The sequence below is a fragment of the Sarcophilus harrisii genome, chromosome 3, assembly GCF_902635505.1.
Source record: "Sarcophilus harrisii chromosome 3, mSarHar1.11, whole genome shotgun sequence".
Lineage (NCBI taxonomy): Eukaryota > Metazoa > Chordata > Mammalia > Dasyuromorphia > Dasyuridae > Sarcophilus > Sarcophilus harrisii.
This window is the reverse complement of record NC_045428.1, coordinates 44029357-44045726: the sequence shown is the minus strand read 5'-3', so window position 1 is coordinate 44045726 and position 16370 is coordinate 44029357. Positions and strand designations below refer to the sequence as shown.

The 16370-nt window shown below is 36.4% G+C and overlaps 1 protein-coding gene across 1 annotated transcript in view; it reads left to right on the top strand.

Annotated features, from left to right (window-relative positions):
• Positions 1 to 16370, top strand: part of AGTR1 (angiotensin II receptor type 1) — a 48236-nt gene that overhangs the window by 28780 nt on the left and 3086 nt on the right. The window lies entirely within an intron of this gene.

The window sequence follows — 16370 nt, the reverse complement described above, 5'->3', positions numbered from 1 at the left end:
ATTATTTGGCCTGGAAAAGACCTTTAGAGATGATTGATTCTCTTAATCTTACAGATGAGGAAAATGAGATCCAAAGAGCTTTGCCCAATTCACCCAGCTAGCAAGCAGCATACCTGAGGCTCAAACCTAAGTCTCTTCTCTAAACCAGTGTTCTTTCTATTAAATGAGGCAAGAATCCACAGGCTCTCAGGGTAAAGAGGCTTCTGAGGGAAAGGAAAAGTCCTGTAAGTAGAGCAATTTGTTTAGAGACGGAAGATATGAATGCACATTTGGGCTCAATCATAGGTTCATAGATTCGCTCTTAGGTCATGTAATCCAGCCTCCTTTTACATAGGAACAAATGAAAGCCCCAAAACATTGTCAGCAAAAACCACCCAGGTGGTAAATAGAAGGGAACAGATTTGAGCCCATGGCCTCGGACCCTAAATCTTGTGGCCCCCACTGGACCCCATTTACTTAATCTTGAGGCCTCTGTAATCTCATCTATCAAAGAAGGGGAGTGGAGTGGTCAGAGATGTCAGCCACGCTGTGAGCCAAAACACTTTGGGGTGGGCTTGATTCCGGTGAAAATATAATGGGGGGACATTTAACAAAATAAATAAATAAAAACACAATAAAATATAGTTAATATTATATTTTAAAACTAAATCAATATGTGCCTGTAAATTTCTAGATTAGTGACCTCCACTTTTATTTGACTAAATGATACACAACTATTTGGCCATTGGACTAAATTATGAGAATTCATTTTCACTTTCTAAATCAATGATCCTGTGATTGAGATTTCTTCCCTAAAATATCCTATCTCAAAAAGAAGGTATTTCACTTCTTCCTATGTAGCAGGATCATCAAAGCATTCTATAAAAGTATAAAATTCTGTCTCCATCTCTATCTCTATTTCTCTCTTCTCTCTCGATTTCTCTTTCCCTCTGTCTCTGTGTGTCTCTGCCTCTGTCTCTCTCTGTCTCTCTGGATATATGTCTCTCTCTCTTTCCTTCCCTCCAATCCTCCTTCCCTCTCTGTCTCTGTCTCTGTCTTTATCTTTCTTTCTCTTCTTCCCTTTCTCCCTCCCTCCCTTTTTCTCTGTATCTTTCTCTCTTTCTCGTTCTCTTGTCTTTCTCTCTGTTTCTGTTTCTGTCTCTCTGTCTGTGTATGTACCTTTCTCCCTTTCCTTCCCTCCATCCATTCTTCACTCTCTTGTCTCTTTTTGTCTCTCTGTCCCTGTCTCTCTCTTTTATGTCTCTCTGTCCCTCTTTCTGTCCCTCCCTCCTTCCCTCCTTCCCTTCCCCCCCTTTCTTTCTCTCTCTCTTTCTTTCCCCCTCACTCACTCTTCCACTACACAAGCCCAGATGCTCCTTCACTCAATCACAAATACCCACGCATTCTGTCAGTCTCATACAGCCAATCTGCTTTCTCTACCACAACAGGTTCTTGCCTATTGATTACTGGGTGGGGGGAGAGAAGGAGGGTAAATAAACAGTAATCAGAGCTTCCACACAATCCCTACAGCCTTCCTACCCCTGTTGTCTTGCATGTTCCAAAGTCAAGATTTAAGCCCCAGGTCCTATTATTTATTGGGTGTGTGATTTCGGGAAAAGCAATTTCCCACTGGGACTCAGTTTTCTCTTCTGAAAAATAAAGGGGTTTGACCGAGCCATCCACAACAAAAGATATCATTGTGTTAGCACATATCTACTTACATTCACTGTATCCATTTTAGCTCCTAATCTTATTTAAAGAAACATTTCATTCTTTAATGACCCTTGTAAATGGAGAATATTTTCTCAAAACAGGTATAAGAGTGTCTCATGAGTCCTCATCATAAACAAATTTAGTTGTAGTGCTCCTGAGAAAGAGGGCAGTGGGGAGTTTTGCAAAATAATTAGAGATGAGACAACGGGATGTATTGGAAAGGAATGGGTCCTGAGACCTATTTATGGAATCTAGAGCTGGAAGCAAGCTTTGGGATCACCTGGTCTAAGCCCTTTTTCATTTTTTGTTTTGTTTTGTAAGTTCAAACCTTTAAGAGTACTCCCTCTCCTGATTGACAAATCATCTCTTCCTCTACCATTTATATTCTTAGAGAAGAGGCACCTAGGAAATGACAGAGCTCTGGACCTGGAATCAGGAAAACCAGGGTTCAAATCCTGCATTAGATTTGCTTGCTGTGTGACTTTGGGCTAGTCATTTAACCACTGTCTACCTCGGTTTCCCCATTTATAAAATGGAGAAAAAAATAATAAATGCCTTCTAGGATGTTGTGAGGATCAGATGAGATATTTATAACATGTTTTGCAAACCTTAAAATATCCTATAACTGATTGTTCTTATCATTGTTATCATCTCATCACTACTATTCCTACTACTTCTATTCTTCTTCCTACTCCTCCTCCTACTTTTACTACTACTGCTACTATTAATACTACCACTACTATTACTACTACTACTAGTATTATTATTACTACTATTACTGTTATTACTACTGCTGCTACTACTACTACTATCATTACTGCTACTACTACTACTACTACTACTACTACTATTACTATTGCTGCTATTACTACTATTACTGTTATTACTGCTCCTACTAATACTAATACTAATATTGTTACTGCTACTACTATTACTACTACTAATAATAATAATGATAATAATACTATTAAAGAGTTGGCATGAAACTAAAAGGTTTCATGATATAGCCAAAATTACACATTTAGCAAGTCAAAAAGACCTAAGTCCAAATCTAGCCTCAGACATTTACTAGTTGTGTGACTCTGGGCAAGTCACTTAACCCTGTCTGCCTCAGTTTCCTCATCTTTAAAATGAGCAGGAGAAGGAAATGGCAAAAAGCTCCTCCCAAGAAACCCCAAAATTGTTGATTTTTGTCCTAGCATAATACCTAGTACACAAGAGCTATTTTGACAATGCTGAATAATTGATTAAAATACTGAAGTAATCCAGGTGATTCCCTGACTGAAGACTCCTAGTGGATTTCTGCCCACCAACGGGATATATGAAACATTGGAAAAGCATTTTCTGCAGAGAAAAAGAGATATCAGAAAAAGTCAAAGAGACTTGGTTAAAGTTTTTCATATTGAGTCTCATTTAATCAGAATACATTCCGTGGTCTCCCACATTTCCTAATCAGCTTTTTTTTTTAATTCTAGCACAGTACCTTGAGAGAATTCTAAAGTGACTTCATAAAACTCCCTGAACAAGCCATTTTTAAGCTGTGAAATAACAATCCATTACAATTCCTCTCTGAAGAATTGTTGAGTGACTTACCCACTCTGGGCTTTAGTTTCCTTATTTGTTAAATGACAGTGTTCAGCTTGATGAGTCCCAAGGTCTCTATCAACTCCAGAGCTTTGAATCCTCTAGAGTGTATCTATTTCTGTGATTCTGTGATCTACAGTAGAGTAGCTCCAGAAACACCAAATATACACAATATCTTCTGGAGAAGCAACTTGGTCTAATAAGCAACCAGACAAGGAATATGCCTGGGGAATTAGAAGTCTTATAATCCCTTCCTAGATCTCTTATTTGCTCCTACCATACTCCAAGTGGCTTAATTCAGTCTCAGTTTTCCATTCTTAGTTTCCCACTAGATAGAATTTAAATCAGGATTTTTTATCTAGTGCATTGAGTAGCACAAGAATAAAATCTCATGTAAAAGCCAAAAGATAATCACGAATATTTTGGACTCTTCTGCTTTTCGATGGCTAGAGCTGGGATCCTAATCATCAGCAAAGCCTGAGTTACACAAGTGGTTCTTAAACTTTTGTTCTCAGTATCTTTATATTATTTTTAAAAATTACTGAGAATCTGTCCAAAGAGTTTTTATTTATGTGGGTTATATTTATAGATATTTACCAAACTAGAAATAAAAACTAATGTTGAATTTGTAGATCCTCTGAAAGAGTTTCAGAGACTCCTCCCCCTCAGGATTCTCTGGACCACTTTCTTGAGAACAACTGATAAGACTACAGGTCAAAGAACTGGAAGACACCTTAGAGATCATTTTGTGTTCTATTTCACAGGTGGGATAATTGGATCAGATTTACCTATGGTCACATGCATAGTAAGTGACCAAATTAGAAATGGAACCCAAGATCTCTGACTCCAAATGGAATAGTATTTCCCTATATCACACTGATAATAAACATATTAAGTCAGAGAAGAGAGAGGATAAAGGAAGTTTAGAATCAGTGGCATGCTAGTAAATGTTTAACAATCAGCTCACAAAAATGAATCCACAACACACTTTTAAATTTAATATGCCCATAAAACACTTTTTAAAAAATTTAACTTTAAATATAATACTTTCTCCATCACTTTCTTAAATCTAAACAAAACAACAAAATGATAAATCAAGCCTCATTTTGTAACATTTGTCGATTTTTCAGTTGTAAATGTTAACACTGAAAATTTAATTATAACCAGTAGGAATTGGCTCCATGAAGGCCCTAGTCAGAGAGGGTTCCCATGGAGCAAGGATTTGAAAGGACATTTTGGATTTGGAATAGAGATGAGGAGTCTGAAACTTAGAAAGGTAACAAACAACAGAGTTAGGTCTGACATGTTGACAACTTAAATTTTGCAAATTAGAGATCATCTGGTTCAACCCTTTCATTTTATATAGATAAGTAAACTGTAGGGAAGAAAGGGGGTAACTTACAGTCAGGCCATTTAGATTTAAAGAGCAATGTCAAGGGCTCTGATACAAAATATAGGGTTTTTTCCTTTCATATTTGCAATGCCTTTTTCTCCCTAAGCCCTCATAGTCACTTAACCTACCTACCCAGTTTCACCTTCTACATCTGCTAGGACAAATGAGCTACACACTTTCTGCATCTCCTTATAGCTCTAAGCTCTAGATAGTCCCATAAAATATCCAGTTAACTAGTGAAAGATTCTGAGAGTTGGAACATTCCTCAAGGATTACCTACTCCAAACTAGAAGGAATTCCATGTGGCCATCCAGTCCATCTAAGGAACTCCACTGAAAAATCAAACATCTTCTGATATAACTCATTCAACTTTTATTGGACCAGTTCTAAGTGTAAGAAAATTGATTATAAATTTGTCTCTCTTCAATTTCTCTCCACCCCTCTGAGCTCTTGATTGTTTCTTCTTAGAGCAATCAGAATAAGTCTTTCATATAAAAGCCCTTCAAATATTTTCAATTCAAACCAATAACTCAATTCAATAAACATTTATCAAATACCTACTATATGTCAGGCATTGTACTAAATCCCAGAGAAACAAAAAGAAGTAAGAGACAAACTTTGCTTTCAGCGAACTGTCACTCCCACCCAACTTCCAACTTTCCAGGATAAAAATCTTTGTTTTTCTTTCTTTTTTTTTTTTTTAAGAAGACATTTCACTTCCTCAATAGTTTGGTAACTTCCCACTTGTCTTATCAGGCTTTCTAAAACCACAGTGCACAGTGTAGAGATGGAAAGAACAGGTTCATAAATGAGTAAGAGAGAAAAAAACAAACAAAACAAAACCCACTGTTCCTAGCAACACTCTGAATTTTCCTTCTTGGCTGGAACAGAGCAACAGTTGAGATTTTGAAACTGAAAAGAGTTGCAGAATGCTTTGTGCCAAAATACTTGTTTATAAAACTGAAGTGTGTTAGATAAAACAGTTCAGCAGCCTTTATCATTTGACATTTCTGCTGGCTAAAAGAAAACTATCGAATATTCTGGAATATGATCCCCTCCTTATGTCTGCTTTAAGAAGGTAGACTTATTATTTTGAGGACAAGAAGATAGTCAACTCAGTAATTGGAATAACAAAAGAATAAAACTAATATTTTTATAGAAGAAAGGGGGGAAAATGATTATTAAATAGAGTGCTGAATTTTAACAGCTCTATCGCTAATAGTAAAAGATATTTTAGATAGATAGATAGATAGACAAATAGACAGATGGATAAGTAAGTAAATAGATGGATAGCTGGACATACAGACAGACAGAGAAAGAAAGAGACAGTGAGAGAGATACAAGAGAGACAGAATCAGAGACAGAGAAATAGATGCTGGATAGATAAGTAGATAGATGATAGATTAATAGATGGATGGATGGATGGATAGATAGATGAATAAATAGTTGGATATATAGACAGAGAAAGAGAGATGGAGAGATACAGAGAGATAGAATCAGAGACAGAAATAGATGGGTGGATAGATAAATATATAAATGATAAACGGATAGATGGATGAATGGATAGATGGGTGGATGGATAGATAGACAGCTAGATAGATTGCTAGACAGATAGATAGATAGATAGACGATAGTTTCCCTAGGCAGACAGATAGAGACAGAGATAGTTCAGTGAATGTGAGAGTATTAGGAAAAGAGAAAATAACTGTGCAGGGAGGAAAGGGAGATACAGGAGAAAGCAGCATTTGGGAGAGAGAACAGAATGTTCAAAAACATGCCCTGCTTGTCCTCAAGGATTTGTTGCTTTAGGAGAACTCCATTGCTTCACTGTACAAAAAGCATTCATCGCCATTTTGAGGAAGAGAGGAATTCCTCTCCTTTTATATTCAGGAGGAAACTAGAGGATACTGCTACCAGAAAGGAAAGGTCCCCATTCTGTTTGGTTTTTCCTGCTCATCAGAAGACCAATATGAGGAATATATTTTAATTTCAAATCTGAGGTGTGACATCTGGTAACTCATTTATTGCTAATGAAGTTTTCACAGGAAGCAGCAGCCCTTAATTCTTCATCATGTTTTTCAGTTGGCAAAGTGTTGTTTACCTTTTTATGGGCCCAGCATCCGTGCCTCTTACTGCACGTAGTTTAATTAGAAAGCGCACAAGTCCAACGTAGGAAATGAATGGAGTGGCAAATAACAATGCAAAGAAAGGGCTGAACCCCTCATTATAATCAATGGCTTATTATCATCATTGTCACTTGTAATTTATGTTTTAAGACTTAGAGAGAGTCTTACTCTTACAATCACTTTTGTCCCTGCTGAACCATCTTCTCCATTCCTCTGGGATTCCTCTCCCCTTCCTTATCTCAACCAACATCATGATTCTCCCATCATCCCCTAAAAAGTCAAAACTTATTCTCTTTTTTTTTTTTTTTTTTTGTCCCAAAGTTCTAGAATTTTTATTTTTATTTATTTATTTATTTATTTTTAAATTTAATAGCCTTTTATTTACAGGATATATACATGGGTAACTTTACAGCATTAACAATTGTCAAACCTCTTGTTCCAATTTTTCACCTCTTACCCCCCCACCCCCTCCCCTAAATGGCAGGATGACCAGTAGGTTAAATATATTAAAATATAAATTAGATACACAATAAGTATACATGACCAAAACGTTATTTTGCTGTACAAAAAGAATCAGACTCTGAAATATTGTACAATTAGCTTGTGAAGGAAATCAAAAATGCAGGTGTGCATAAATATAGGGATTGGGAATTCAATGTAATGGTTTTTAGTCATCTCCCAGAGTTCTTTTTCTGGGTATAGCTAGTTCAGTTCATTACTGCTCCATTAGAAATGATTTGGTTGATCTCGTTGCTGAGGATGGTCAGGTCCATCAGAACTGGTCATCATATAGTATTGTTGTTGAAGTATATAATGATCTCCTGGTCCTGCTCATTTCACTCAGCATCAGTTCGTGTAAGTCTCTCCAGGCCTTTCTGAAATCATCCTGTTGGTCATTTCTTACAGAACAGTAATATTCCATAATTTTCATATACCACAATTTATTCAGCCATTCTCCAACTGATGGACATCCATTCAGTTTCCAGTTTCTAGCCACTACAAAAAGGGCTGCCACAAACATTCGTGCACATACAGGTCCCTTTCCCTTCTTTATAATCTCTTTGGGATATAATCCCAGTAGTAACACTGCTGGATCAAAGGGTATGCACAGTTTGATAACTTTTTGAGCATAGTTCCAAACTACTCTCCAAAATGGTTGGATTCGTTCACAACTCCACCAACAATGAATCAATGTCCCAGTTTTCCCACATCCCCTCCAACAATCATCATTATTTTTTTCCTGTCATCTTAGCCAATCTGACAGGTGTGTAGTGGTATCTTAGAGTTGTCTTAATTTGCATTTCTCTGATTAATAATGACTTGGAGCATCTTTTCATATGACTAGAAATAGCAAAACTTATTCTCAGAGATGATTTGACATAGATCAGTTTTATACCTTGCTGTGAATTTAACTCAGTGTTAAATCAAAAGAGCAATAGAGAGGATATCATCAGAAAGATGTGTGACTGGAAAGAACAATGGGCTCATCTCAGGGTGAGAATAAGGAACTTGTCAAGTGTGACGCTGATATCCATGAATTGTCAAGAAAATTGAGGAGAGGCCTTCCTGCTGAATGGTGAATTAATGGGAGCATATAGACCTAAATCACATAGGATGGGCAAGTACAGATAGATTGGGTCTGCACTCTTGAAGAGGACATTCAGTCATAAAGCTGTAGCTAGAAATGTTTGCTCCCAAGGTTAAAAGCCTTAGCCCTGTCTGAATTACAGCCCTACCCAAATGGTTTGAGTCCGTTAGAGTATTGGAGTGACCTTTCCCAGAGATCATTTGACTTGTGTGAAGGCTTCGCTTTATTCTTGGAATTAATTCCATTTAATGGAATTTAAGCATCATCAAGAATCTAGAGTAAGTACGTTTTTTGGAGAATTGGGGAGACATTCCTCACTATTCTTGAAATTATGTTGTGTAGATAGCAGACTATAAATTGTTTCTGATCTAGGAATTAGGAATTAGGAAGGAGGATGAGCAGATCCTTTAAAAATAAATTCTCAAGAACTATCTTTAGTTGCTATTTCATCCTGACATAAAAGTTAGTGTTGTTGGATATACTCCAACTTATCCAACTTATGCCTTTCTGGCTTCTTCAAAGTTTCACTCAGATGTTCACTTTTTCAACAGAAAAGGTATAAGTTGTAACTTATAAGATTTTAGTATTAAACCACCTTGTAATTCCTCAAATCATTTTGTGATATTTCTCAATGAGATTTAAGTTTACGTTATTTTCTTTCAGCTTAGCAAACAGGTGTTTTTTAATCATGGAAATATGTTCTCAAGCCTTCAGAGAATTAGAATTATTTCAATATATACTTTGATTTTACTGCTTTACAGTTTTTGGTGACTATTATCTTTTACCAACTTCACTTAATCCTCAGAACAACTCTGTGAAACAGTGAGGGAATTAAGGGGTAGGTACAGGTGTTAATGTTCCCATATTAGTTAATATTTTCTAGTTTGGAGGAAAATGTGGGATATAGCATAGACAATCCTTGTCTATTTCTTAAAGATAGAATAAAGCTTAAGATCCCTGTCTATTAAATCACAGCAAACCATTTTTTCTGGTTCTCAGACCCAATTTATACAGTAAATTTAGACTAAAATACACAGGCATTTAAAAAAAATGAAAAAGCATTATCCTTACTGAACATGAGGGGCTCAATATTTGAATTGCTTGGGATTTTTTCTTCTTCTTTTAGGTGTGGTGTTGGAGACATAAATCAGATAATAAAATCCTATTATCAATGTCATATGTTTTCAGTCCTATAATGAAGGTCATTATAGCACTTAATGCTCTAAAACAAAATTCCTTCTAGCCTTAAAAACCATTAATAAGGATGATGATATAGGAAGTAAAATCAGCTTTTTGTTTTTTTTTTTTTACTGAAAGCAAAACCAGTTGCCTGGCTTCTCATCTCAGAAGCACAGTATAATTAAAGAGATAGGCTTTGGATTTGGAATCTCAGAGGACCTAGTTTAGAATCCAGGCTCTGCAACTTACCACCTAAAGACCTCCATTTTCTTCTCTGATATTTTCTGCGACCTTGAGATTTTATTTCTAAAAATAAACTACATCCTGGAACTTTACAAGTTTCTTTTTTTACTTTAGAAAGTCTATTTTTCCATATGTTTAAAGAGCACATCTCTGTGTTGTTCTTTTTCTATGGAAAAAGGTTTCAGGTAGGAAACTTGGCCAGTGTCATCCATCTGGTAGCAGAGGCCAGAACCCACATGGCTTCATTTCTGCCCCAATGCCCATTCCTAAAATAAAACCATGCTAATGACTCTTCCCTTGGTGTTAGAATGAAAAAGGAATTAGAAATAGCATATGGATTAAACACTGAGTCTCTCCCTTTACAACTGTTTCTCTGGACCAAAGAGAAGATAAACATAAGCATAAATATAATCATATAAAAGATCTCATATAAAATCATAATAATATTATCACAATTGTTAATGCTGTTTATTACGTTATTAGCAAGTGCCTGCCTAATAAACTTGTCCTAGACATCCCTTCATGGAAAATCCGGAATAAGAGAACCGATATTTCTTTCAAATTGACCTTCTGAGAGGGTGGTATTTCTTAGTGATTTCCCCTAAATATTTTAGGATTTTGTACTTCCTTAAGCAAAAGAGCTTCCTGAAACTACACCTCTTCCATAGAGCTTTTAAGCCCAAGAATGTCACCAAGTTGTAAAGGAAGGAAGCCCTGAGTGTCAGATTAATCACTGGAATGATGCTCATCGGCTGACAGAAATGCTGAATGGCCTGAATGCTTTCATAACTCTAATTTGGGGACTATGAGGAAAGACAGTGAAGTATTTGGGGATCTCACAGGTCAAGAATCACATTTCTATCCATTTCTTTTAGCTCCAATGATTTATTTCTTACAAGAGGATGTCCTAGATTTCCATTCTCAGCTTCACCTTTGCTGTTACTCTTATACATGCATGTACACACACATACATCCCCCCAAAATCCTTCCCCTGCTTTCTCAATTTAGCATGACCTGAATGTTTCACACTCAAACCAAGACTTTAAAGATATTGTTGAGACATGTTAGACTCAATCTGCCTTCCTCACCCCCTGATACAGACATAGTTTATTTTTCCTTTTGAGGAAAAGAAAAATGGTGACAAAAATAACTGAGAGTTTGGAGGAGTAAGGAGAATGAGAGGAGGGAGGAAATATCATGTGGGTGTAGGGGTTGGGGGAGGAGAGGAGGCATCCATAACAATTGAGGTGCTTAAACTATAATTTACAATAAGTAGGAGTTACTGGAATTGAGAGGAATTTAATTGTAGTCATTGACAAAAGTTTTGTACTACATTTAATTAGATATTCCAGTCTTGATATAATTCTTAAGAAGCTGAAATTTGGTGTTGACTTTTCACTGAAATTCATCAGCATAACTCTAAAGCTGAAGAAAAATAAGGCTTTAGTAAAATTGCTCATGGAAAAGATTTGCTCGGGAGTTCTTGTGTCTGTTTGATATCTCTTGGGTCACGGCCAAAGGTGGCTTGGAGAGAGAACAGAGAGCCTAGAAAAACAGTTCCTCTCTCTTCATCCTCCCAACCGATTATGCCAGTCATAAGCTGAACTAAGGGTATGAGCCCAGTGGAGGACACGCTCACATGTTGAGCCCACAAGCCACTGGGTCTTCTTCCATGGAACTAATAAGAGCTGACATGTGTGTGATGCTATTAAGATTTGTGCCATGGGATCACAGACTCAGGTCATTTATTCCAGCTCCATCACTCAATAAATGAGACCCAGAAATGTCAAACTGCCTACCCAAGGTTCACATAGTTAAGTATAGGATTTGAACCCATGGGAAAAAAAAAACAGAATCTGTTCCTTTGGGCTGCATTGTTCCTCTTCCCTATATTTGAACCTCATGACAGCTCCATGATAGAAGTGCTACAGAGAGCTTTATTTCCATTTTGCAGCTGGATAAAATAGACCCATAGGGTCATATAGCTCGTAAGTCTTGGAGTTTTTTATTCCAAGGCCAGCCCTATACCCGTTGGGCCACACTGCCTCAATCAAGATTACATGGAAACAGTGGGGCATTAATGACTGTAAGAAATCATGTACACTGGATCCATGCCAGGGCTAGTATATGACATTCACTTTCCACTATAAAATGACAGGATTACACTTAGTTCATCTCTCCAGCTCTCTTCCATATGGTTCTTTTCTCTTCATAATTAGGAGATAGTAAGCCTTTATTACCTGCCAGGAACTGTGCTAAGTACTAAATGTATCTTCCACAAGTCCCTTCCCTCAAGAAGCTTACATCCCAATAAGGGAATCTAACATATAAAGGGGAACTGGCAAGAGGAAAAAGCTTGCAAGGACCTAAACCCAAAGATAAACTATCACTGCCTTCAAGAAGCTTATATTCTAATTGAGGAATTTTTTTTCTCCATCACGTTTATTGCTCTATATGGCTTTTCAATGGACCAAATAAAAAGTTCAACTCAAAAGTTAATACCTTACTACTGTGATATATTTGTTCTAGGACTAAATAGGGGAAAAAATTGACAGTCAATTATTATAAAATATACTCACTTGGACTTTTAAAGTTTTCTATTTATTATTATAAAAATGTGGGATAGGGTTTTCCCCCTTTGGAAGGCAAACTCATTAAAAAGGAGCTTGTAATGAACAATTTAATTAGATTGGTTTTTAACTTGCCTATAAGCTAAAGAAGGTATTAATATTCTAATCAAAAGTCTTGGAGGAAAAAAATCTTTTTAATGAGAAATTTTTTATGTATTTTGTTTACTTTTTTAAATCCTGGGAAGCCTTAAAAGAATGCAAGATAACTCCTAAGGAAAAATTATGTCACTAAAAGTCACTCCCCAGTGTTTGCAGCAGGTTGATAATTCTCACCTGATATATTGTAAATTTATTCAGCTGCTTAGAGTCACTTTGCCCCCATGCTTTGAAAGGACAAAACTGTGATATTTTTAGTCTTTTAGTTACGACAGAAAGAGCTAGATGGTGAGGCTACAATCACAGAAACATTATTTTATGTATCACTTATTTTGTGACTGGTGACCATTCTGACAGGTGAATGGTCTATTTAAAAATAATGATTTAAGAATTTGAATAGGGGAAAAAGGAGACTAAAATAAAGAGCTATGTTTTTCAGTCCCCTGATGATGCAGGCTGTTGTGAAGCTATGGAAGTACACAAAAACATAACTGTTTTTTGTCTGCCCATGTGTTCATGCTTAATATTCTTAACCGGGGTCCATGAACTTGATGACTGTATTTCACTATTATTAGTTTCCTCTGTGATCTTTGTATTTTATTTTATGCATTTAAAAAATTCATTCATTTATAAATTTCAACCAAATTGTGAAAAGAATCCATAAAATAAAAAAGTATTAAGAAGTCCCAGAAGAAAGAAAAAAAAATAGGATGGTACTCATCTTAGGGGGCTACAAACAGACTTTTCTGGGCTCTCCAATGGGATCAGGGATTCAGAGTTGAAAGAAAGCATTCCATTGATCAAGGAGTAGTAATTGATGGATAGGGTGAGGGAATCCTTCCTTGTTGCAATTCTAACTTTGAAACCTTACTCCCCAATTTTAGGTCATATTTCAGCTTCCACCCCATCTGAACCCCCTTCATGTTTCAGAGAATAGGGGCTTTACCCTTTGGACTATTGCAACTGTCTGGGACATTGAGGAGTTGAATGGCTCACTCAGAGTCACACAGTCAGAATGTTGCAGGGACAAGATTTGATCCCAGGTTATCTTGATTCCCAATCCAACTCTCCATCTGCCACTGGCTTAATCATTTCAGTTATGTCCAATTCTCAAACCCATCTAATGTTTTCTTGATAAAGATACTAGAGCATTTTGCCATTTTCCTCACCAGCTCATTTTACAGATGAGGAAACTGAGGCACACAGGGTGAAGTGACTTAGTCAGGGTCACACAGCTAGTAAGTGTCTGAGGCCAGATTTGAACTCAGGAATATGAGTCTTCCTGCCTCCAGGCTCAACACTCTGTCTGCCACATCATACTACATCTCATAAGGGAATACTTCAAGCTTGGTGGTATCTCCCTAGTTCTAGCAGAGTGCTATAAAAACAGTCACTGATTTTTTTTCAGAGTGGTGATCTTTTAAAGTACAAGTTAAAACAGCATCATGAAGCAATAGAATCAGTACAAACAGTGAGATGTGACTAGAAATGACAAGGCTAATCCCACACATAAATTAGTCTCCTCGATTCATGGTCTTGCTGTTGCATTTATAAAAACCAATATTGCATTAACAGATGGGCAATTTTTGTTTCCCCTCTGCCTCTCCACCCTCCCCCTCCCTGCCTCTAAAAGATAAATTTACCAAACCTGCACACATTTGAGAGAAACAAATTTTGATTTGTATAAGGCTTTCAACTAATAATGATGGGGAAGGATAGCCAAAATGAGAACTCCTGCTACTTTAGAGTACTAGCTACCCTATCCAATGGTTCTCAAGCTACTAAGTTTTTTTTAATATAATAAAATATTATAAAAATGTCAAAAAAATATATATATATGTATATATATATATGTATGTATTTATAAAAGATTTAGGCTACTTAGGTCGTATCCCCAGAATTGGCCTGGAATGAACCAGGACCTAGCCCACAGTGGGTATTAAATAAAATGCCAATTGATTAATACCCAGTCCTTCTTCAGAATACCTTTTCCCTGAAGTTTGTCACTTCTCATCAATATCAACCATTTCCCATGATATTTCCTGTTGAACTCTTTCATTAAAAGAACCTCATTGATTTCCTGGTGTATCACAAGTAGAGATAAATAATCTGGGTTATTTTTTGAGTTTTATTCACAGCATCACAAATTAAGAAGTAAAAAAGATCCTAGAGATATGAGGATCATGATTCTAGATTGGAAGGAACCCAAAGGTCATCTAACCTATTCTCTTTGTCTTTTGAGATAAAATAAAAAAACTATGACCCAAAGAAAAGATGATTTGTGCAGGTTCCCAAAAGTAGTATATAGTAAAGTTGGGGACTCCAACCTAAGACTTCTGATTTCAAATCCAGAGTGTTTTCAATGATATCATGATTATTTTTTGGCATCTCTTTTTCCAAGATTATAAGAACTATCTCAATTTCTTATACTGTGGTTTTAGTCCCTTGCTGTCACTACTAATGGTAGTAGTAATAATAGTGGTAGTAGTAGTAATAGTAATAGTAGTAGTAGTAGTAGTAGTAATAGTAGCAGCAGCAGCAGCAGCAGCAGCACCAGTAGTAGTAGTAATGATAGTAGTAGCAGCAGCAGCAGCAGCAACAGCAGCAGCAGCAGCAGTAGTAGTAGTAGTGGTAGTAGTAGTAGCAGCAGCAGCAGCAGCAGCAGCAGTAGTAGTAGTAGTAGTAGTAGTAGTAGTAGTGGTAGTGGTAGTAATAGTTGCAGCAGTAGTAGTACTAGTGCTGGTGATGGTGGTAATAGCAATAATAGTTGTAATAGTAGTAGTATTAGGACTAGTAGTAATAACACTGATCATTTATATAGTATTTTAAGGTTTGCCTTAAGAGATATAGTATCTCATTTCATCATGACAGAAATCCTGTGAATAAAGTGTCAACATGAACAATTTGGAATATATGAGACTTTATTCCTTAGCTTCCTTAGGATATACAACCAACAGTGGGTTTGGGCATTTTAGTTGTTATTACAAAATAAAGCACAATTCCAATTTTCTTTCCAGAATAATTGGACCAATTCTTATCTTCCTGCAATTCCTATAGCATCAATTAGTCCCATATTTTGATAAATTTGCTGGGCATCAATTGAAACCTTGAAGTTGTTTTGGTGTGCATTTCCCTTATTATTAGCTATCTGGAACCATCTTCTTAAGGTTTTTGTCAATTATTATCTATTTTTTTAGAATTATTTGTTCTTATCCTTTGACCATTTGTGTTACTTTTCAATGAATATACTTAACACTGTCAAGAGAAGAGACTGCATATCCAGTTTGAACATTGCCTAAGAAGTCAATAATGTACCAGTAAAAAAAAAAAAAAAAAAAAAAAAAAAAGCAAAGAAATGGGACAGCTTGATTTGCTTTTATAGTATCTCACTTTTCCTAGACCTTTTTTCCTTCTAAAGCTGATTTGTTTTCTTCTAGAAAGAGATGACATTTCACTAAAAATTTTACATAAAAAGCTTTATATCAATTCACAATTTCCATTAATACAATACATAGTTATTTTCTTAGCAATGGGATTAAGAATGAGCTGCAAGGGGGCAGCTAAGTGGTACAGTGGATATAGCACCAGCCCTGAAGTCAGGAGGACCTGAATTCAAATCTTGTCTCAGACACTTAACATGTCCTAGCAGTGTGACCTTGGGCAAGTCACTTAACCCCAATTGCCTCAGCAAAAAAAAAAAAAAGAGAGAGAGAGAGAGAGAGAGAGAGAGAGAGAGAGAGAGAGAGAGAGAGAGAGAGAGAGAGAAAGAGAGAGAGAGAGCTGCAAATCTGAGTTAGTAGATAAGTAACAGGGAATTACTTCAGGTAAATAAGGGTTAC